General features: G+C 48.5%; 1 long non-coding RNA gene across 9 annotated transcripts in view; it reads left to right on the forward strand.

Annotated features, from left to right (window-relative positions):
• The window catches only part of LOC102161661 (uncharacterized), a 509,074-nt gene that overhangs the window by 284,575 nt on the left and 201,319 nt on the right, over positions 1 to 23,180 (forward strand). The window lies entirely within an intron of this gene.

Genomic DNA, 23,180 nt, shown 5'->3' on the forward strand with positions numbered 1-23,180 from the left:
ATTCAAATGCCGATAAGTCGTGACCTCGTGAAGACAGCCTGGACGCGCCTACTTGGAGAGACACCACACGTTTTAAGGTGCTCTTAACTGCTAATGTCGATAAGTATCAATTCATTTATTACCATGCCTATTGCTCAGGAAAAAGCAAACAATAGGACTCAAGCAGGTCAAACACTTCTTCTCCAGGAAATGCTGGGAGGCGTGAAAAAAAACCTTGCGGAATTCCTTGAATCATGAAGAATGCCTCTCATTTCCTCTACCTGCTCAGCCAGGCGTGGACACTGGGACTGAGTCCGTATCCCTGCTGTTGTAAATGGTGCTATGCCGCATCAGAATGCGTGTGTCTTTTCCAACTAGTCAGTGTTTTCACAGCCTTTGGATAAACACCCAGAAGTGGAATGGCTGGGTCACATGGCAGTTTTAGTCTTAATTTTGGGGGAGGCACTGCCATACAGTCTTCCGTCGCAGATGCATCAACTTACATTCCGACCAAGAGGTGTGACAGGTGGAAACTAAAAGTTGGGTGCTGAGCACACGGCCCTGTATACAGAGGAAGAGATAAAATGTACAGTCAAACCTGTATAATGTTGTAAAGCAACGTTACCTCAGTGAGACTTTTAAAAAAGAATGCCCCCGGAGTTCCCGTCGTGGTGCAGTGGTTAACGAATCCGACTAGGAACCATGAGGTTGCGGGTTCGGTCCCTGCCCTTGCTCAGTGGGTTAACGATCCGGCGTTGCCGTGAGCTGTGGTGTAGGTTGCAGACGCGGCTCGGATCCCGCGTTGCTGTGGCTCTGGTGTAGGCCAATGGCTACAGCTCCGATTCAACCCCTAGCCTGGGAACCTCCATATGCCTCAGGAGCGGCTCAAGAAATGGCAAAAAAGACAAAAAAAAAAAAAAAAAAAAAAAAGAATGCCCCCATCAATTTGGGGCAGGGGTCGCCTGGCCCATGCAGAGCTTCCCTTCAGAAGCCCACCTCCCTCTCTGCCGCCCGTGCTTTCAGGGCCTTTCTCTGAAGGAGGGACAGAACTGACTGCAGGTGTCCAGCAAAAACTTGGTCACAAGTGTTCTCGGCAGCCGTACTCACAACAGCCAAATGGCACAAACCACACAGGTGTCCACCAGCGGACGGCTGGGTAAACAAAACCGTGGAAAGGAACCCGAGTCAGCCGTGAAACGCAACAGCACGCTGACTGGCGTTCCAACGTGGGAGACTCTCAAAATCACGCCAAGTGGAATAAACCGGGCTCAAAAGCACACGTACTGTACGATGCCTTCCATGTGCAGTGTCCAGAATGGACACATCCCTACACTCAGAAAGGAGATGAGTGGTTGCTGGGGGCTGGAGGGAGGGCTGCAGGGTTTCCTTTTCAGGAGCCTGGAAACGTTCTGGAACCTTGGAGAGGAGAGGGCTGCACAGCAGTGGGGATGCACTGCAGACCCCTAGGGGTCAATTTTGTGTTTTGTGTGTTTTACCACGATGGGAAAAGTGATACTGGCAACGCTGGATATCCAAAGCTATTTTCCACGTCCGTCTAAACTGGGTGGCTTGCTTACTCTTTCAATTTTTATTTTATCTGTTGACATGAAAAGCCCATCTGTGAACCCCTGGCTTATTTTCCTTTGAAAATGACGGATTTCCGTTTTCACACGTGCACAGAGAATGCCCGTGAGCCTTCATGGTCCCTGGGTGCCTGGGAGGCAGCAGACATCCTCTCACAGATCTTGAGGAAGAGCCAGTGGGACCACTGGCGATGGCCGCGCGCAAGGAAGGCCGTCTCATGCCACATCCCCGTCCATCTGGCGTACTGACCCCCTCGTGCCGCAGGTGTGTCAGCATGATTTACCCTCGCACTTCCCGTGGCCCTTTGCCAATCGAGTTGACTGGCCATTAAAGCGGAGGAGAAAATTATGTAGCCATCCGCACACACCCCATTCAGGATATACGGCCCATCAGCTGCGGGTGGCTGAAATAATACAGATGCCTCGTACCATTTTGAATATTAATATCCACCCCCAGCTTTCAACAACATTATGATTTGGCAGTGCTCGGTGGTGCTTCTGCCTTTCCAGCCAAATGACATTTGTCACACTCAAGTAGGAACAATTATTAATAATTTTCATTTCATTAGAAGCACTACAATAAAATGTCAACAGCCTTAAAAGTGCATCAGAAGTGTACAAATTAATTTTGATTTTCTGAAGTGTAATTACTTTTGTAAGTACTAGGCTGTGTAATCACTTTGGGCATTAGTACTTGTGCAATCAATTACACTTAAATGCACTTAGCTGTTTTCAAACATGAGTCTCAGAGGTCACCTGTTGGTGCTTTTTGCTGTTATAATAGGAAGTTGCTATAGTTCATTTTGGACAGGCAGTAACCAAGGCATGGTTAAGATAGTGATGAGATAGAAATATAATGGCAAAAACCATCTTAGCAAGAGTCCGACCCAAACCACAGAAGACTTTGGGGCTTCGTTTTGATTTAATTCTGGCTTGGGAGCTATATGTTGTGACTAACAGGTGTTCCTACGGTGAAAAAGTAGAGGAGGCTGCTGATGGCTGTTTTAGACGTGGGTGCTGGAAGCTTGGGTTCCGGGGGCTGGCTTGGCAGCTCCTCTGCAGCTGTCTGTTGGTTACTCGCCTCCAATGCGGAGCTGGTGGGGCTCCTGCTGCGCTGAAGCCCTGGGCCTGTTTCCATCACAGCGTCTTGACTACACAGCCTGGTGCAGAGTTGCTGCTAAGTTACTAGGTATTGAACAAGCATTGATGAAAATGCAGTGACAGAACGTCGTCGGACGTGGTTATCAACTGCCAGCGTCGCTGTTAATCGTCGGAATCAATATAGTGTCAATAATGATCGTGTCGATCCCAGGAAAAATCTCCTGAGCCTCCTTTTCGTGGCTAGGCGCCAGAGCCGAACTCCGTTCCTGATGGAATGGCTCTGCACATCGCGAATAGTTACATAAATGCAAGGCGAAGCACCCGTGGGATACATTTGATGCTGGTAGAACCGCAGAACCAAAGATCAGTCGCATTCAGGGGGGAGGGCGTGGAGACAGGATGCTGTCACATACCCTTGACAGGAATATAAACGGGCTCAAACTTCCTGAAGAGCCATTCGGCTAAACCTACCACAGTTTAAAATGCACACAATCTGTGGCCAAGGAATTCTACTTCTGGTACCTAAATTACAAAAATAACACTTACGTGGACAAAGATATAGATAGGTAGATAGGTAGATAGATAGACAGACAGATGATTTTTGCTGTATTGAATGCATAAAACCAATATACTGGAAATGTCTATCAGTATGGTATAGCTAAATGGTATAGCTAAATAATTAGTCTTGGTTTGCCCACAGAACAAAACTCCACACACACATTGAGAAGAATGTTTGTGAACTGGCATGTAATTTTTTCTAAGTTATAGTGTTTCGTGGTACAAACAAGTTATAATCCAGGGTATAGAGTATGCTTATATATTTTTAAGGAATGAACTAGACTGCGTAAAACCCAAGAAGAAACTGGAAAGTTAGTTATGATCAAACATGAAGAGTTACCACTGGTCCTGGGGAATGGATTTAAATGTGTATGGTTTCGACTTTTTATTGATTATTTCACATTTTTAAGTGGTGGTATTATGTGTGGTTTTAATTGATTTTGCATTTGTAAGAAATTTACGTTAAACGCATCACATTTATTTAAAAACAGCTTGAAGTGTATGAGACCTCTCTTGGTACGTCACCAACCAAATGAATACAAGAAGTGCAGCCAGGCCCATCTAAACCATCCCCGCCCGGGGCCGTTTGGGCTGTATTCCCAGGCTTGCGCCTTAATTGGCTGCTGGCTGGAATTGATTAGCCAGTATACCAGTAAAGTGGAAGCCTTGCGAAAAGGGTTTGGTAGATCCATATAATTTATATGGAGAATCATTTACGTAAACTTCACCAATCTCAGTCATACATATACCTTGTAACTCTGAAAGTAGGACCACTCTCAGTACTTCCCAAAGATGGATGAACTCTCAGAATTATGTCTTTGTCCTAAAAATGATTTCCTCAGCTATTAGCTAAATTTCTGCCAAAATGTCATTATACTAAAATGGCGAGGTCCTGCCTCCATGGAGACGGGAATAATGACTCCGGCTCTTTGTGAATAGGAATTGAAATGCTGGGTTCTCGTCTTTGTTAGAAGCCATTCCATTCGAGGTCCATGAATGAGAAGTCTGCCTCATTTTTACCATGCTGATTTTTAAGAAAGAGTCACATTTTAAAACATCGTATTAGTAAATGAAATCGTAATGACAAGAAAAATGATGAAATCATAAAATAAGAAAGTAAGCCCTATTTTAAAAGAATTAATCTCCTGCTTTAAATAAAATAAAACCTTGCATTGACCTAAGAACTTGGTTAATGAGGCATTTGCCAAGTTGTTTAGTTTTTATGGCTTGCCAAGTGTGTAATTACTTTGCTTGGCACTTTTAGAAAATGTTATTATAAACCCTTCTTCCAAAGAAAATTATGCAACATAATTATTAACTCTAAAATTACACACACATTTATCTGCTAGTATTCGCTTTCATGCTTCAGCTGTCACTTAAACGTCGCCTGCCTGTTCACGCACCTGTTCACAATGATGTTTTCAATGTGTTTCTACTAATTTCCATTATATGATAGAAAGCCAAACACTGGGAAAGAGAAAGTAGCAAAAACTAGGCCTTAATAGAAAATCACTTCCCATAGCATCCGAGATCCGGGGAGCATTCACACCGAGAGAGGCCCTTTGAATCCGTGTCCATCCTGATCAAGTTATTCGTAGCCTCTCTTGTACATTTTCGCCCGCTTTGAATATTTCAACCAGAAACAACGGCACTTGTGACTCAGACACACAAAGGCAGGCTGGATCATGTCCGAGTTAGATTCTGGTCTTGATTTTTCTTGGGTGTTGCCTCTGAAGAGAAAGAAAAGAGAACATGTCCAAAGGACAAAGTTTCGTACAAACGAAAACTTTGACGTCCAGGTGCTCTTCTCACAGATGTCTTTGAATTTCCTTTATGTGAAGCATCCGCTTTCTTAAACCAGAAGCTCCCGAGGGCAGCGCTGGGTGTCCCAACTGCCCAGCCTCGGCACCTGCTCGAGCTGGGTCTCCTCTGATGCTCAGGGATTGTTTATTAATTGGCTGAATGACCGTCTTCTCTTTCGGCTTCAGTTCGCCGGTGATGGGAACATAGAGACTGTAGAGACAAATTGAATTATGCCCCCCCATTTTCTGTTAGAGGACCCCGGAACGTAACTGTATTTGGAGAAGGGACCTTGAGAGAGGGGATTAAGGTCAAACGGGGCCATGCGGATGACGCGATCCTGTGTGGCTGATGGTCTTCATAGAATCAGGCGATTAGGACACAGACATGTGCTCAGAGACACATGGGGGCCGACGGTCATCCGAAGGCAAGGAGAGAGGCCTCCGGAGGAACAAACCCCACGATACTGCGATCTTGGACTTCCGGCCTCCAGAACTGTGAGCAGATGCATTTCTCCCCTGGTCTGTGGTCCTTTGTCACAGCAGCTCTAACACCCTAATACTTTGCTCGCTTAGTAGAGAACTCTTTAGGAGTAGCTGTGGAATAGTTTGGGCTAGTTCCACCGAAGCTTCATGTTGAATTCCAAGACAGAAGAGAAATGGACTCAACGGTGGCAGCATGGCAGGACCTGTCCATCAGAAAGTGCCACCCCCAGGGGTCTCCAGGGTTCAGGAGGGCACCTGGCTGGATGGTCATGTCCAGGGAGACTGGAAAGCCACAGAGTCAACGTCTCTGGGCAGTCGTGGCTTTCTTCGTAAGAGACTGTCCAGCCTGGACAGTAGCGGAAAGCTTTCCTATCATATTTTAATCCATTTCCATTTTACAAATGTCCCCAAATGTCAAGTTAAGGAGCCACTGAAAATTGTTGGAAGTGTCATAATTACAGTTCAAAGGAGAATACTGAAAACGCACTGATCTGTGCGCGTGGACGCTGGCCTCTGTCATCTTCCTGGAGAGGGTCAGGCTCCAGATGTGGGGTTGGCTGCCCTTTTCCTGGGGAGATGTGACCGGGGAGCACGCGCCGGCCAGTCCTCGTGGCGCCCATGCCAGCAAAGGGCCCGTGGTTCCCACGTCGCTCTTGGCAGAGAAACACATCTTACTGAAGCTTTACATGCTGAACTAGGACGTCTGTCACTCAGATAATTACGCAACCGTGCTTAGAGCTCTTGAGGCACAGTGCTGGGGAGCTATGTCCGCTTTTACTGACCCAACCAACACTCCTAAACGGATTGCTTCTTTTGCTTCTGGTTTAGCAGTAGAGGTTCGTATTTACTTCTCTGGGGAAATAGGACCGAAATAAAAAAGCTCTGAAAACACAACCTTTTTTTGCTGTTGTTCTTTCTGGCCACTAAGAGTTTATCAGTAAGGACCCACCTTGACCATACCCTCAGGTGTTTTATCAGGTAGAATTTGGCTGCGGGATGGACGCCTCCTTAGACAATCCAAGAGAACTCACACGCAAATCTGCATGTTGCCTTCTTAGAAAACATTTTTAGGTCCTAGTTTAAGGAAAGAGTGAGACATATTTTCACTTTTACACCTTCTGTTCCCAAATGAAAACATTGACTTGAAAGCCAGGCTTGCAAACAGCTTCCCACTTAAACAATACTGACATCTTCCCAGTGATGCCAGAAGTTATGCGTAAGATGTAAGGATTCAGGTATCCATAAGCACATAGAAACTATGGAAATTCACCAGACAAAATCAGTGAAGCATATTACTTTTCAATTCAAGATGATGTGTTAAAGAAGAATAACAACAAATTCCGTTGGCGCATCCAGTCAGCCCTTGTAGAAATACCAAATTAAGCAACCGCAAAAGAAGAGGGTTCTGCTCATTATGCACTGGGTAAAAAAGAAGGTGGACATGAGACAAATGTCAGAGTTTGTTCATTGGGGTTTGTTCATTGGGGTTTGTTCATTGGGGTTTGTTCGTTGGGGTTTGTTCGTTGGGGTTTGTTCGTTGGGGTTTGTTCGTTGGGGTTTGTTCGTTGGGGTTTGTTCGTTGGGGTTTGTTCGTTGGGGTTTGTTCATTGGGGACACCGTTCTCCAGGAAGAAGCAACCCTCCAAGATAACGGCCGAGTTTATTATGGCGGAGTGAGTTCACATGAACGGAGGAGCTTTCAAATAGGGAGCACTAGGAGCTCCGATTGCGGCTCAGCAGGCTTAGAACCCGATGCTACCTCTGTGAGGATGTGGACTGGGTTCCTGGCCTCGCACGGTGGGTCCAGGATCTGGCACTGCCTGGGAACTTCCATATACTGCAGGCAGCCGTAGAAAGAAAAATGAAAGTAAGGGGGAAAAAAAACGGACCCCTAGAGCCTTGTCATCACAGATCTCACGTCTGTAAACCCGCAGTGCGCCTTTCCCTTTGCCAAATGTGTTATTTTTTGCCTAGCGATTAACTGGAGGAAGAAGGCAGAGTCAGGCACATATTAATCTCCAGATTCCAATCAAGTGGTGTGGCACTCTACCTGGCCAGGCTCGCTTCCATTTCCACTTGGTGAGAGGACGTTCTCTTAGATTTGTATCTTACTGTTCTTTTTTATTATGTCTCAAAAGCCTGCCGTGTGGGGGGAAAAATCATGCTGCTTCTCAGCTAGACTTGCTCTAATATAATCCCAGCCCTGGAAGGGTCTTGCATTAACGCTTCTTAAAGCTCGTCGGTTTTTGCTGTCTAACTCCAGTCAGGAACGAAAAGAGGTGCTGTTTCCTTGCGTCCATAGGTATGGAGCAAGTCTACCTGGAAACCCACTGTCTACAGTAAACAAGTTATATAATGTGCTTATGATTCTGGGAGAGCTTCTTTGTTTAATCAGCATAATACTTTTCCAAGTCTGTCCGACCAGCAAATGGTGTTTCAGGCGCCCGGGGAGCACTTGCAGCCACTCTTCACAAAAGCCACCTTTGCCGAAATGTGCCTGATTTCCAGAATCACGTGGAGACGAAAGGATTTCCAGGGAAGACACCAAAACTTGCTTTCCACTGGAGGAAACGATTCTGTGCCTCCAAAGTTTCGTGATAAACTGACCTTCGGCCGTCCCCACAGAGGAAGGCGAGGAAGTAAGCAGACCTCCTGGGGTGGAGTCAGGGCCTGGGCTTGAGGCAGAACCTGAACCAGGGAGGGGCAGAGGGGGCTGGGGAGGCCCGGCTGCGCGGTGCTGGGCGTCTTGAGGTCTGAGCGAGGCGCCCTCCTGGAGGAGCCCCTCTGTGGCCTCATCTGACCCACTGAGCGGAGATGGTTCAGCCACCAGTGTGGTTCCTTTTGTCCCCTAGCTGTGGGCACCTCTCACCTGCACAGCAGTGTCAGGAGCAAAGCAGGACCTCCTAAGGGGCAGGTCAGCAGTGTGCTCGGACTAGACGTGGCTCTAAACAAGTGGGACTAAAATGCAGCTTTTAAAGTTTGCACATAAGAGGGGAGTTCCTGCTGTGGCTCAGAGGGTTAAGGACCCGACGCTGTCTCTGTGAAGATGCCGCTTTGATCCCTGGTCTCACTCAGTGAGTAGGATGCAGATGTGGCTCAGATCTGGTGTGGCTGTGGCTGTGGCCTAACCCACAGCTGCAGCTCTGATTCGGCCCCTGGCCCTGGAACTTGCATGTGCTGCAGGTAAATTAAAAAAGAATGTTTGCATCGAAGCTGTTTAATCACGTTCAGGAGCATCCTCGCCTGCTTCCCCCATGTAACTGATTGCCTGCGGCTCAGATCAGCCCTTTCCATGTGATTCCCAGTTTCTCAGACTCCACTTCCTCTCCCCACGGTGGCGCCGGGGGTGGGGGTTGGGGGTGGCGGTGCTGATGGCCCAGGCAGAGGAGGCTTCTGAGCGGGTGTGGACCGGGGCCACCTCCTGGGACTTGGCTCACCTCTGTGGAGGTGCTGCCCCTTGTGCTTGACCAGACTGGGCCAGTCCCTACCAGCCTCTGTGGCTGCCGAAGGCACAGCCAGGAATGCCCTGGTCTGTCTTTTCTTGGCTCACTCGGGCCCAAAAATCCTTCCTGTGAGCCCTGCGGTCTCTCTGGCCCTCTGGGTTCTGGAGCCTCCTTGGCTGGATGGTTCACCCTGCATCTCTCTGTCGTATCGTCACTTCTGAACACCTTCTGGGGCCATGGAGATGCCAAGGGGATCCTCGGCCTCCTGGCCTCACCCTGCACCCTGACGCTCACCTGGCTGTGGTCATCTCTGCTGGGCCAAGAGGGCATCAGGCCTGCAGGTGCTCTTCTCCCGGAGGCCAGGGGCATCATTTTCCGCAAGGCAACACCTTGGGTCCGGATTCCTAATTGCCTGTGTTGGAATCTGGGCCACCGTGACCCGTGAGAACGCGGCCAGTCGTTTGCATTCCCAACGCTTCAGTTCCCTCCTCTGCAGGTTGACGATGATGGAAGGCGTAGCCTCTCCTCCTGTGGCGATACCCTTGCAGCGTGTAGAGCGGTGGGCACCATGAAGATGACTGCCCTTCTCGTGAGCACAGCCTCGAGTCTGTGGGGCGGACGAGGTGAGGGGAAGGGGGAAGTCGGTGCTGTGTTGCCGGGCCAGCCGGATCTCAAAGGCGCTTCCACACTGCACTTCTGCCGCTGGCAGCGTGACCGCTTGTACCGTGGTTCGCAAATTCTGACGCCTCCAGAGTGGCTCTCGTTTCGCCCAGTTTTACAGCTGGGGCAAACTAGATCAGAGAAATGACGTTACCTGCCGTAGCAAAGAAATCTATCTTAATTTTAATTGGTAGTTTGACTTATTATCTTCGAACTCAGGTGTAACTAACGCGGCGCCCATGTGTATCCACGTGCTGAAGATGTACGTACATAGATAGGCAGTCGAGTTGGCTTTTTGCACTCATCACGCTGGTGTGTTGCATGGAGATGGGAGATTTAAACAGTTGTATTTTCAGGAAATAACGATGTTCCACCTGCTCCCTGAAAAGGACAGTGTTATGCTGGCATCCGTATCAGCCCTGCCTTGCATGTAGCACGTTGCCGTCAAACTCAGAAGGTTAAAACGATAAATGTTGTAAACGTTTATTAGCCCCCGTGGCGTCTGAAAGTCAGGAATCCAAGAGCAGTTTAGCTGGTGGATTCCGGCCCAGGGTCTCCCAGGAGGCCGCAGTCCAGCCGTCAGTGGGGCTGTATCACAGGAGACCCGCCTCCAGGATGGGACCTCACCTGGTCTGGGCCAGAGGCTGGTTCCTCACCACCTGGGCTCTGCTAGGTCAGCCCAAGAGTCTGCTCGGATGGCAGCTGGCGCCCCCTAGAGAGCAGTCTGTGAAAGACGCAGCAAGCAGGGAGCCTCTGCTTACCCCCAGGACCCCCAGGCTCAGGCCATCGCTGCGGCTTCATTCTGTTGGTTAGAAGGGCATCCATTCTTACAGGGAGGAGAATCAGGCTCCGGCTTTTCAAGAGAGGATTTTCAAAACCACCACCACATCCTTTCATCCGGCCTTAAACCCCTGGCACCTCACTGTGCACCGAGAAAGCCCTGTGGTTTGTCTGTGGCTTCTTCAGAGATGCTTCGGTTGTGCTTCAGGCAGCCTGCGTCGTGCCTGCACATTGCTGCTCACAGCCACCACAGACCAGGCCACCTAGACAGCTGCTGTGACAGAGACACCTGGCTTTCCCCTTCCAGCCAAGGCGCTAGAGCATTCACGTTTCTAGTGGCCAGTGCAGTGAAGGTGCTTTTGCTGCAAGTGTATGCTCAGCACCTAAACAGTTTTTAGCCCATAGTAATTGCTCAGTAAACAAGTCTATTGAATGAATGAATGAATGAATGACCATGGCTGTTAGGGTCTGTTGACATGCAAAGGACTGCACCTAAATCTCAAAGGAGGAAGGTCGTCTGGGAGGGGGAAGACAGGCTTAAGCATCAGTGGGACTAAAAACATCCACAGCAGAGTGTGTGTGTGTGTGTGTGTGCGCGCGCACACATGGTACTCAGGCATCCATGCAGATTATAGATCAAAAGAGGCAGAAGTCTATGCAGACCTCGTCAGCTTCAACCACGTTTCCCTGAACTCGTAGCTAAAAGATAACACAATCCAGCATCTCTCTTCGCACTCAGAATTGTCGATTCACAGGCGGGTGCTTGAGCTGAATTCTGGGTGAGAGGCTGCATTTTCAGGAGTGGAGCAGGGAAGTCGCCACTTAGATAGTTAAGAAAAGTTATCAGCGATTAGCCTTCCTGGGTTTGAAGCGGCAGCTTCTGTGCTGCGAGCAGCACGGGCCAAAGTGGCCAGACCCTTAGAGAAGATGCTCCATGCGCTGAAACCAGCGGTGTGGGAAAGTGAGCCAGCCTGGCCCGGCGTCGAGGGCAGATGCAAAGGGCCTTCTTCAACCGGGAGAGCAAGGAGCACGCTGGCCGGGGCTCGGCTTCCAGGTCCACGGCGCAGAGCACGTTCTGTGCGCAGGCTTAGCCTCACTTCTGGGAGCACGTGGACAGGTAGCTCATTCTTCTAGCCTCAGATTTCCTGCATGGAGCCAAGACACAGTTGAAAAGTGAGGAGCGTGGCCTCTCAGCAAGGAAACAGGCCTCCATGGGCTGGAGCTGCGGGTGGTTGGCATTTTGGTGAAGAACTGACCGTCAGCTGGAGTCCTCGGGCTGGTTCCACCAGATGCCCGGTGAGCCTGCGGGCTGTGTAGCCCTGGGACCTCAGCAAGGAAACACGGTGCCCACCATCGTGGGGGGTCCCCTCGAAAGACACTGCGGTTGGTGCTGCGGTTTCATCTGAAATGAAGCAGCAAGTGTCGCTCCCTCCACGTGCACACCTCGCGTACTCCACGCTGCGTGAGGGTCTGGGTACAGGACCCCCGCCTCTCAGACCCATCAGGGACCTTGGACGAGGCCTTGACTCCTGCCTCGGAGCACCAAGGAATGAGGAAGGGGGTGGAGGCTGCGGAGGAGACACGCTGGGCCTGGGGCGGATCATGCAGGAGGCGCGTGGGTGCCTGTGACTCACTGGCAGCAGGGGGGTCTGAAGCGCAGCTGAGTCTGCTCGGGGCCGCTCGAGGCTTTCGGATCATTTATCAGAAAACAAACCCACATGGCTTCTCAGAAGGCCTCATCATCCCTCCACGGTTTCTCAAATTATTCAGTTTCATAATACAGTCAAGTCAGTTGCCTCTAAAAATACATATTCCACAGAAATTTATTTGGACAATTGACAGTTTCTCTCAAGCTTGTTCAATTTTAATATTTACTGCAGTATGTAACCAGGTTATAAATAATTATATTCCCTGTAAATTTATGTGCCTCCGTAAAACGCAAAATTTAGCTTAAAGATCTCGAATGTGAGATTGCTTTTAGAATATAAATATTCCCCCTGCTATGAGATAGGTATGAATCACCAGGTACTAGAGGAAAATCTTCCACAGTCATGATGCAGCCTCCAGAGGTGACGAATGGCTGCTTAGCACAGCTTCTGCCAAGAGGCGCCGGGCACCAGGTGACACATTGGTCGTTATTTGAGGCCTCTGCCGCGCAGGGGTAGCGGCATTTAAACCTACAGCGATGACTTTGCATCCAAGACACCCCACACGTTGACCTCCCTGAAGACCAGTCTGGAAAGCAGACGTGGCACTCACACAGTCGTCTCTGCCTGCTCCTGCATTCCCATCGCTTCCAGTAAAAACCCGTTCTGTCCCCTCTACACACACTTAGCCGGTCCGCCGTCCGGCCAGCCTGCAGGGCCTGACACGCCCAGATGGAAGCAGCTAACGAAAACACTCAGTGGCGCTTCCATTTTCTTACTCAAAAGATTTATCATTCAACACTGTGTGTGGTGCTTCGTCTCTCTTATAAATATTTTACAAGTGTTGAGCGCTTCAAACTTAAAATACCAATTAACTAAATTAACAATCCAGCTAATCGAAGAACAGTATCCATAGAGTTCTGGGTGTTTAATTTTTATTTTTGATAGTCGCTGTCTTTGGATTTTCTAAAATTAAGCATTGTACATTAAACCTCTATCTGCAGGGCATATTTAGCTCTCTAAATAACTTCTTAAGGGAGTTCCCTGGTGGTCTGGTGGTTAAGATTCAGCACTTCCATCCCCGAGGCCTGGATTCAGTCCCTGGTCTGGGCGCTGAGATCCCACAGCAAGCCAATGCATGCTGCGGCCAAAAAGTAGGTTAAGTACATAAATAACGTCCTCAGAGTGGCTCAAACCTGGTTGCCCTAGAAGTTATCAGAAACAATTAAATATCAAGAAATCATCACTGCGTATAAATAGTAAAAAAAATTGTTTTTCTTTCTTTTTCTTTTTTTTGTGGCTGCACCCGCAGCATATGGAAGTTCCTGGTGAGGGATCAGATCTGACCTGCAGCTGCAACCTACGCCACAGCTGCTGCGATGCCAGATCCTTAGCCCACTGCACCACAGGAGGAAGTCCAGTAAACATTTTTGGAAGGTGCCTTTCTCCTTTTCTCCCTCCCTGTTTCTGGGATCACTGGATGCTCCCTCTTGCCAGGGGCACTTTCCCCACATAACCACACAGCTCACTTCCTTGTCTTCCCAGAACGTGCACAGTGTCACCTTCTCACTGCGCTCCAGGGCAGCATGCGAGTTCAGATGGTGACACCCTGCCCCCTTCCCCAGGCCACCTGCTTCCTCTTGCCCTGATCTGCACTTTTCAAGGTCCCTGTCATTCCCCCACGTGCTGTAGGATGTGCTTCTGCGTCCGGTTCTTATCTATCAATTGGCCGTCTTCTCCGGGGGGGGAGGGTGCTTCATGGGGGGGGGTCTGTTTTGGTCACGACTGTCCTAACCACACAGAGGATGCCCTCTCGGATTCTGGGCGCTCAGTTAATGCCAGCAGTTGGGGTGACCTTTACCTGCCCACGCACGCCAGCGTTGGGCCAGCTGGTTAGAATACGCACCTTAGCGATGCCCTTCTCTGGACCGCTGGCGTGAGAACAAAAACGTGGTGCTTGGTACTTGGTGTGGAGCCAGCCACTTCCACGTTCTCCGCTTCTCCAAGTGAGCAGCCGCCTCGGAAATACCGCTGCCGACCTCTCGGTAAACAAATTCTGACCCAACCCTGGCTGCTGTTTAGCTACGCTGAAATGTTAGATGTGAGTCAAATGGATTTTATATTTTATGTTATGAAAATGGAACTTTGGCACCATACTCAGACCTTTCACAAAAGGGACCTTTCTTCCTTCTCGTTATTGAAGGCAGATCGGATCTGGAATGAATCATTTTCCGATTGTCCTCGCGGTGCTGAAATCTGATGCTCCTTTCCACGCCTGCTCCTGCTGCGAATATCCAGAGAAGCAGCCCCCTCAGTTCCCTTCCTCCCTCTGCATTTGATCCATAGTCTGACCGCTTAAAATGTGGGAATTAACACTGGGAGGTGCGCCACACAGGAAGTCGAGGTAATTCGGTATGAACTGGCTACTTTTAGAAAGATTTTAAATATATTCTTATAGAATATTCCACTTTATAGGATTTTTCCATTTATAGATAAATTGCTCTATTTGAGGAACCTGAAGTTATGATTTTGCTTTCCCACAAAACTCTCTATAATCCTGGTTTGACCCGGCCGACCTGTGCAGATAATATCCTAACTGGACCCTAAACTTCATCCATTTCTGTTTCATGCTGATTCCTTTTCCTGCGACGCAGCAGTTGTAATCTCTTGGAGAAGAAAGTCAGGTGGGTTTAAAAGCTCTGAGGCAGGCCGGGGGGGGCCTGTACGTGTGTCCCCATCGAGCTCACCTCTCCAGGGACCGACTTGGGAGTCCCTCCCCGGGGTTTGGGCTGGTGGATCTGGGAGTCTGGTGACATGGGATCAAACCACGGTGGAGGCCGAAGAACCTGATGAGGCTTCACTGCCCCAACCCATGGTTGCTTCGGAGAGGCTCTTGGTCCCAGCTTGATTTGGGCCCCGTTTTCTCTCTTGTTATCTCTGGGGCCTTAACAAGCATCATTCAACAAGTAAGTCGTGCTAAGTAGTGCCAGGCACATCCCTACGCGCTTTGAAAGGTGCGCTCATGGAAGACCACACGACCCCCTGTGGGGCAGACACTGATGCGGGGCCACCCGCCTCAGAGGAGTGGGTGGAGGGGGAGGCAGGCTTCATGCCTGGTAGCTGCAGGTTTAAAGAGAGTTTTGTTGGAAAGAAAACTCACCTAGCCCTCACCGCCACTCAAGTCCCCTCTTGTGGGGTCAGGGCTTCACCCCGTGGATTTGGGAGGGCACAGACGTTTAGTCCCTAACACGGCATTTCCTACCCTTAGCACCACCGACATTTGGGGCCAGATGCTCCACAATGGGGGTCATCCTGGGCACGGGAGGATGTTTAGCAGCAGCCCTGGCCCCCACCCTCAAGGTGCCAGGAGCTTCCCTGCAGCAGTGTCACCAGAATGTCCAGACATGTGGACAGATTTCCCCTCGGAGGCAGAATTACCCTACGTGTGAGTCACTGGACTCACCCACCTCCCATGCCTGGCCTCTCTGCCATCCATGGTGACCCTGGGGACAAGCCTGTGACTCTAGTTTTAGTGGCGGGGTGGAACCAACTATCTTTTACTTTTGTTTTAAACTAAACTATAACTGATTTACAATGTTGTGCCCGCTTCTGCTGTAGAGCAAAGTGACTCCGATACACATAGACACACTTTTTTATCTCGTTTTTCATCCCAGTCTATCCCAGGAGACTGGCTATAGTTCCCCGTGCTGTACACTGGGACCTTGCTGTCTCTCCATTCTCAGCGAACTAGTGTGCATCTCCTACCCCCAAACTCCCAGTCCACCCCTCCCTCCGCTTCTCCGTCTTCAGACCACCATCAGGCCCCAACATCCACAAGCCTTTAATCAAGAAGCTCGTGACCTTGCAGAAGAGGCAGGGCGAATGCAAAATTAGCCATAGCATCTCCATGCTTTGTTTTGGTTTCTCTCCCTGGGAAATACTAAAGTGAGAAAATGGAAGGCACTGTCTGTCCTGAAGAAGCAGGGGCATGTTTTTGAAGGGTCAGTTGCCTCTGACTTTCACAAATGCAGGCCATGCAAGGTCTTTGCCAGCCCCACTGCAAACCTCCTGGGGCAGCCTTGTCCTAGCAGGGCTTCAGGCATCCGTTGGTCCTGAGCAGGACTAGATGACGGCTTCCTAGGAAGGCGGGCCTTTGAACAGGGGGCCTGTTCTGACAACTGCACCTGCAGACACCCATGCATTTTCAGCAGAGGGACCGCCTGCTGGCTCTCCGTCTGATGGGAGGCCCTCTGAAACCAACTGCATATTCAGGAGATGAAACCAAATACCCGAGGATTAAGTACTTCAGTGAAACTGAAATTACGATTATAGTATTTTTTTAACAGAAGTAAACAGGTGGTGTTTTAAATCTATCCAAGATTAACCCATATTCAACACTCGAAGCACCCAGGCTGCTGTAATAAACATTGTCTAATTATGTATTCTTGGGAGTGCATTTTATGTGGAGTTTTCAAATTGGAATTTGGATCCAACCAAAGATATCTACACAGTGCAGTTTTTGTACATAATGAAGTATGGACTCGAAATAGTCTTTTTTGAGTATCTTCACTTTGGGGTGTCCTATAGCTTCTCTCTGGAAAGGAACGTAGCTGAGAGTGGTGCTTCCCTGGCTGAGCGTGGGCCGTGTCTACCTTGGATGTTCCCATTGCATCCACGTGGCTGGTGCAGGATAGGCGGTGGACTTGCATCCTGGGTTTTCCTAAAATTCAGCTTTTACTCCATGTTGGGTGATATTGTTGGTGGTTTCATCATGACATAGTTGGATGCGGCCAGGTTTTTTTTGTTGTTGTTGTCTTTTGTCTTTTTAGGGATGCACCTGTGGCATATGGAGGTTCCAGGCTAGGGCTCCAAGCTGAGCTACACCTGCCAGCCTACACCACAGCCGTAGCAACTTGGGATCCAAGCCGCATCTGCGACCTACACCACAGCTCACGGCTGGATCCTTAACCCACTGAACAAGGGCAGGGATCGAACCCGCGACCTCATGGTTCCTGGTCGATTCGTTTCTGCTGCGCCATGACGGGAACTCTGCCAGTTTTGAGTTGCAACACAGAAGCAATGTATTGTAATCTCTTGACTAAAGGGCCTGGTCCTTCCTCGTCTCTGCTTCAAGCTCCCTCGGCTGGTGGTAGATCGGCTTGGTAACAATGGACTTGCTTTTGGCGGAGGTGCTGGGACAACACGGTGCTTTGCTGCTTCGCTCTCTCTTAGCTGATTTCTTTGTTCCACCTTGGGCTGGGCAGTGCTACATTTTGAGTCCAGCCATAAACAAGATTTTGATAAAATTTTTTAACCCTTTCCATGATAACATTTTTTTTCCTTTTTTTTAGGGCCACACCCATGGTATATGGAGGTTCCCAGACTAGGGGTCAAATCGGAGCTGCAGCCACCAGCCTACACCACAGCCACAGCAACGCTAGATCCAAGCCTCCTCTGCGACCCACACCACAGCTCACAGCAACGTGGGATCCTTAACCCACTGAGCAAGGCCAGGGGTCAGACCCGTGTCCTCATGGATACTGGTCGGGTTCTTAACCCGCTGAGCCACGGCGGGAACGCCTCTGTGACAGCATTTAAACCCCCCCCCCCCACCTTCCTGACAACACGTTTCCTACCAGGAGCACCCAGTTGGGGATGGTAGGGGGGCCCTTGAGATCCAGTCTAAGGTCTGCTTCCCTGCCCCCCTCCCCTGCCACCTCCCGCTCTTGAGATTTAGACACATCGCCTCTTAGCGGCTATTCTGAACCCTGGGGGAGTTTAACACCCTCTAGGATTTCTGCGGACGCCGGGGTGTGCATCCCCATAGTCCTGTCTAGACTCCGCCCTCACTTCCTTGGGGGCCGAGTTGCTTTAGCATCTGCTCTGGGTGTTTCTTTAAGTGGCCGTCCTGACGCAGAAGCCCCCAACCACCAGCCCCTCCTCTAGTTCCCCCACCCCTGCAAGAAGGCCTTTGAGGCCCTTTGTGTCTGTAACATGTTTTCCTCGGTGTCTGGAGGGACTGACACAAGAGGGGTCTCAAGCCGCAGGCCTGCACATGCCCGTTTCCTGATGCAGGTGAATCCAGATTCTTCCCTGTGCATCCAGGCTTCTCCTGTGAGAAGCGGGCACCCAGCAAGGATGGGGAACCCACCTCCCCTTGCAGGCACCAGCCTTCTATCCCCCTCTTGGGTTCCCGGCTTAGAAGACCCCCTGTGCCCTCACCTGAGCATCAGAGCTCCGTCAGATGTCACAGGAGCTGTTCAGTAAATGACCGTGCCCAACAGGAGCCCAGGAAGGTTCTTGGCCCTGATCACCCAGGGCGGCTCTCAGGACCTCCCTCGTGCTCAGCCCTGGAAACGGAAGGTTCCCGTGCGGTACAGAATTTGCACATTAAAGAGGGAAATATCGAAGGCACACACAGGGTCTGAGGCCAAAGGCAATTTTGTTTGATTCACGCACAGCCCTACCTTGTTTTCTTGTGCTTCTCAGATACCGTGTTTCACAGATTGAAGGTTTGTGGCGACCCTGTCTCGTCAAATGATGGTTCGCGTTTTTTAGCAATAAAGTATTTTCTAGTTAAGGTATGAGCATTGCTTTTTTAGACACAATGATAGCACACACTCAACAGACTGCAGTATAACATAAACATAACTTTTATGTGCACAGGGAACCAAAAAAAAAAAATCCATGTGACTCACTTTGTCGTGATTGTCACTTCATCGTGGTGGTCTGGCACGGAACCTGCCGTGTATCTTTGCGGTGTGCCTGTATCAGGAAAGACAGGACATTATAGGACTGCTATAGCCTTGAATCTGATGAACAAAGCAGAGATATGGATCAGGTTAGGTTTTAACGTTCAGCCACCCTTGGGCCTGGTGCAGGGATTTTCCCTCCCATTCCATTTGTAACATCTCCGTGCCCCGACCCTCAGGGACCTTAAGGTTCCAGTGTCACCAGTTTACTCTACTGGGATGGTCAAGCCTTTCCCAGCATGGGACCCCTAGGGTAGTGTTTGTGATTCATAAAAACAACTCATGAACAAATATATTTGATAAATTATGCATTATGGGAAATTATATAACTTTCTTTTTTAAGAGCATGATTGCCTGGAGTCTTTAGCATAACAATTGCAATTAGACTATTCAAGGGACGTGTGAGTGTGCATTTCTCAACTGTTTTAAACAGAAAATCCTTTTTTGGGAGGATGGATGGCATGTGTCTCTCAAGACCAAGAGTTGTAGAGTCATGCTTTTAGAGATTCTGGGTGGGAAAGAGATACCTGCTCTTGGACGTGAGACTCTGGCTGCCCAACACCAAGGAGAGATTTGGTTTAACGGTGCCTACCTGGATCCTGTCCACACCCGCAGGTGCCTGCTTGCTTCTGCATTGTGGCCCTCAGACCTACCCCCCTCCTTTCTGCCCCCCCCCCCCCGTTTCTGCTCCGTTCTGGTCTTTGCTCCTGTACCCGAATCATCCATCACCTGCCCCTGCCTCTTTGCTCTCAGCCCTGGCCTCCCCTTGCTCCCACTCCTGGGCCTCAGCTCCTTCTCCAGGCCATGGGCTTGCATTCTTCAAGGCTTTTCACGCTGCTCCAGCCCCACCATCCTTGTCTGGGGTGTGGGGATAGAGGAGTTTCTGCAGAGAGAACGGACAGCAACTCCTATCGTTCCGCCCTCTTAGTAAGCTGAGGTTCGACCGCAGTGAGGAATTGTTCTGTGGATGGAAGAACCTCGGGCAGCTGCGGGGACTCCTGGTTGTCAGTGTGGACCCCGTTCTTAGTGTCCTTAAGCACGTGGATTTGGAGCCTGCTGATCTGTGTTCATTAGGGTGGAAGCCCTGCCCCTCACTGAGAGTCTTTGGGTCATTCACCTAACCTCTCTGGGCCTCAGCACCTCTCCTGGAAATTAGTGATGGGTCTAATAAAATCTGTGACTCTCTTATGAAATAATACGTGCAACAGACTTTTTACATTTTTTTAATTGTGTGATTTTTATTTTTTATTATAGTTGATTTATGGTGTTCCGTCAATTTCTACTGTACAGAAAAGTGACGCAGTCATACATATATATATGTATATTATTTTTCTCACTTTATCCTCTATCATGTTCCATCACAAGTGACAAGATATAGTTCCCTGTGCTAAACAGCAGGATCTCATCGCTTATCCCCTCCAAATGTAGTGGTTTGCATCTATTAACCCCAAGCTCCCAGTCCTTCCCACTCCCTTCCCATCCCCCTCCCTCTTGGCAACCACAAGTCTGTTCTCCAAGTCCATGATTTCTCTTCTGTGGAAAGGTTCATTTGTGCCATATATTACATTCCAGATATAAGTGTTATCATATGGTATTTGTCTTTCTCTGACTTACTTCACTTAGTATGAGAGTCTCTAGTTCCATCCACGTTGCTGCAAATGGCATGATTTTGTTCTTTTTATGACCAAGTAGTATTCCATTGTGTATATATACCACATCTTAATCCATTCATCTGTCAATGGACATTTAGGTTGTTTCCATGCCTTGGCTATTGTGAATAGTGCTACAATGAGCATATGGGTGCATGTATCTTTTTCAAGGGAAGTTTTGTCCAGATATATGCCCAAGAGTGGGATTGCTGGGTCATAGGATAGTTCTATATTTAGTTGTCTGAGTTACCTCCATACTGTTCTCCATAGTGGTTGCACCAATTTACATTCCCACCAATAGTGCAGGAAGGTCCCCTTTTCTCCACACCCTTTCCAGCATTTGTTATTTGTGGACCTGCTAATGATGGTCATTCTAACAGGTGTGAGGTGGTATCTCATGGTAGTTTTGATTTGCATTTCTCTAATAATCAGTGATTTTGAGCATTTTTTCATGTGCTTGTTGGCCATCTGTATATCTTCTTTGGAGAAATGTCTATTCAGGTCTTTTGCCCATTTTTCAATTGGGTTGTTGGGTTTTCTTTTTTTTTTTTTTTTTGCTGTTGAATTGTATGAATTGTCTGTATTTTTTAGAGGTTAAAGCCCTTGTCAGTTGCATCATTTGAAAGTATTTTCTCCCATTCCAAAGGTTGTTTTTTTGGTTTTTTTTTATGGTTTCCATTGCTGTGCAAAAGCTTGTCAGTTTGATGAGGTCCCATTGGCTTATTTTTGCTTTTATTTCTGTTGCCTTGGGAGACTGACATAAGAAAACATTTGCAAGCTTGATGTCAGAGAAAGTTTTGCCTATGTTCTCTTCTGGAAGTTTGAAGGTCTCTTGTCTTACGTTTAAGACTTTAAGCCATTTTGAGTTTATTTTTGTGCATGGTGTGAGTGTGTGTCCAGTTTCATTGATTTATATGCAGCTGTCCAGTTTCCCCAGCACCACTTGCTGAAAATACTGTCTTTTCCCCATTTTATATTCTTGCCTCCTTTGTTGAAGATTAATTGACCATAGGTGTCTGGGTTTATTTCTGGGTTCTCTATTCTGTTTCATTGGTCTGTATGTCTGTTTTGGTACCAGTCCCACACTGTCTCGATGACTGTGGCTTTGCAATATTGTCTGAAGTCTGGGAGAGTGATGCCTCCTGCTTGATTTTGTTCCTTGGGATTGCTTTGGCAATTCTGGGTCTTTTATGGTTCCATATAAATTTTTTGATTGTTTGTTCTAGTTCTGTGAAAAATGTCATGGGTAATTTGATAGGGATTGCACTGAATCTGTAGATTGCTTTGGGTAGTATGGCCATCTTTATGATATTAATTTTCCAACCCAGGAGCATGGAATATCTTTCCATTTCTTGAGTCCTCTTTAATTTCCTTGATTAATGTTTTATAGCTCTCAGCATATAAGTCTTTCACCTCCTTGGTCAGGTTTATTCCTAGGTATTTAATTTTGGGGGAGTGTAATTTTAAAAGGTATTGATTATATTTTTGTATTCCTTTTTAAATATCTCATTGTTAGTATACAGAAATGCAACTGATTTCTGAATGTTAATCTTGTATCCTACTTTGCTGAATTCATTGATCATTGATTGGTTTGAGTAGTTTTTGTGTGGAGTCCTTGGGGTTTTCTATATATTGTATCAAGTCATCTGCATACAGTGACAATTTTACCTCCTCTTTTTCAGTTTGGATATGTTTTCTTTCTTTTGTTTGTCTGACTGGTGTGGCTAGGACTTCCAATACTGTGTTGAATAAATAAAGTGGGCCTCCTTGTCTTGTTCCAGATTTTAGTGGGAAGGCTTTCAGCTTTTCTCCATTGAGTATTATATTTGCGGGTTTGTCATAAATTGCTTTTATTGTTTTCTCTTTTTTTTTTTGGTCTTTTTAGGGCCATACCCATGGCATATGGAGGTTCCCAGGCTAGGTGTTGAATCTGAGCTATAGCCACTGGCCTACACCACAGCCACAGCAATGCTGGATCTTTAACCCACTGAGCGAGACCAGGAATCAAACGTGCGTTCTCATAGATACTAGTCAGATTTGCTTCCACTGAGCCACAACGGGAACACCCTTAAATGGCTTTTATTATTCTAAGGTATGTTCCTTCTATACCTAGTTTGGTAAGAGTTTTTATCACGAGTGGATGTTGGACTTTGTCAGATGCTTTTTCTGCATCTGTTGAGATGATCATGTGGTTTTTGACTTTCCTTTTGTTAATGTGCAATTCACGCAACACTCCGAGTGACGGGCACGTAGGAAACGAGGACTGCAGAGTCTCTGATGCTGTTAGTGTTAGTGTTATTATTGTCCCCAGTGGATCCCAGCACCGCACCCCAGAGGACCGTCCAGGAACCCAGAGCCCCCGCCCTCAGGCCCTCCCCTCCCTGGCCCGGGCAGCAGAAGAGGGTGGACGCCTCTCGTTGGAATGACACCCTGTCTTCTCCCTGGGGGACTGCTGCCCAGAGCAGTGTCGCTCCAGATTAAATGCTGCCGTTGCTTTGAAGCACACAGCTTTATTCGGTTGTCATATTTGTTGGGTTGCTCTGCAAGAAAATGCTTGCTCCTAATTAACACATCAGCACATGAGTCATTTCTGGAGACCTAACAGCACAAACTGCCCAGCTGCTGGTCATTCCTTCCGGGGACATTCGGGGGAACATAACAAGCCTGTGGTTCTCAGCCCGGCTCTAAGCGCCCCCTGCCACCCCCGGCTCCCCCGCTGTTCCCGTGAGCCTGACAAGCACTGTG

This window comes from Sus scrofa, chromosome 17 (genome assembly GCF_054392235.1).
Source record: "Sus scrofa isolate SSC_HxYL_T2T_F1_AM1 chromosome 17, Sscrofa_HxYL_maternal_Yorkshire_Landrace_v2.0, whole genome shotgun sequence".
NCBI lineage: Eukaryota > Metazoa > Chordata > Mammalia > Artiodactyla > Suidae > Sus > Sus scrofa.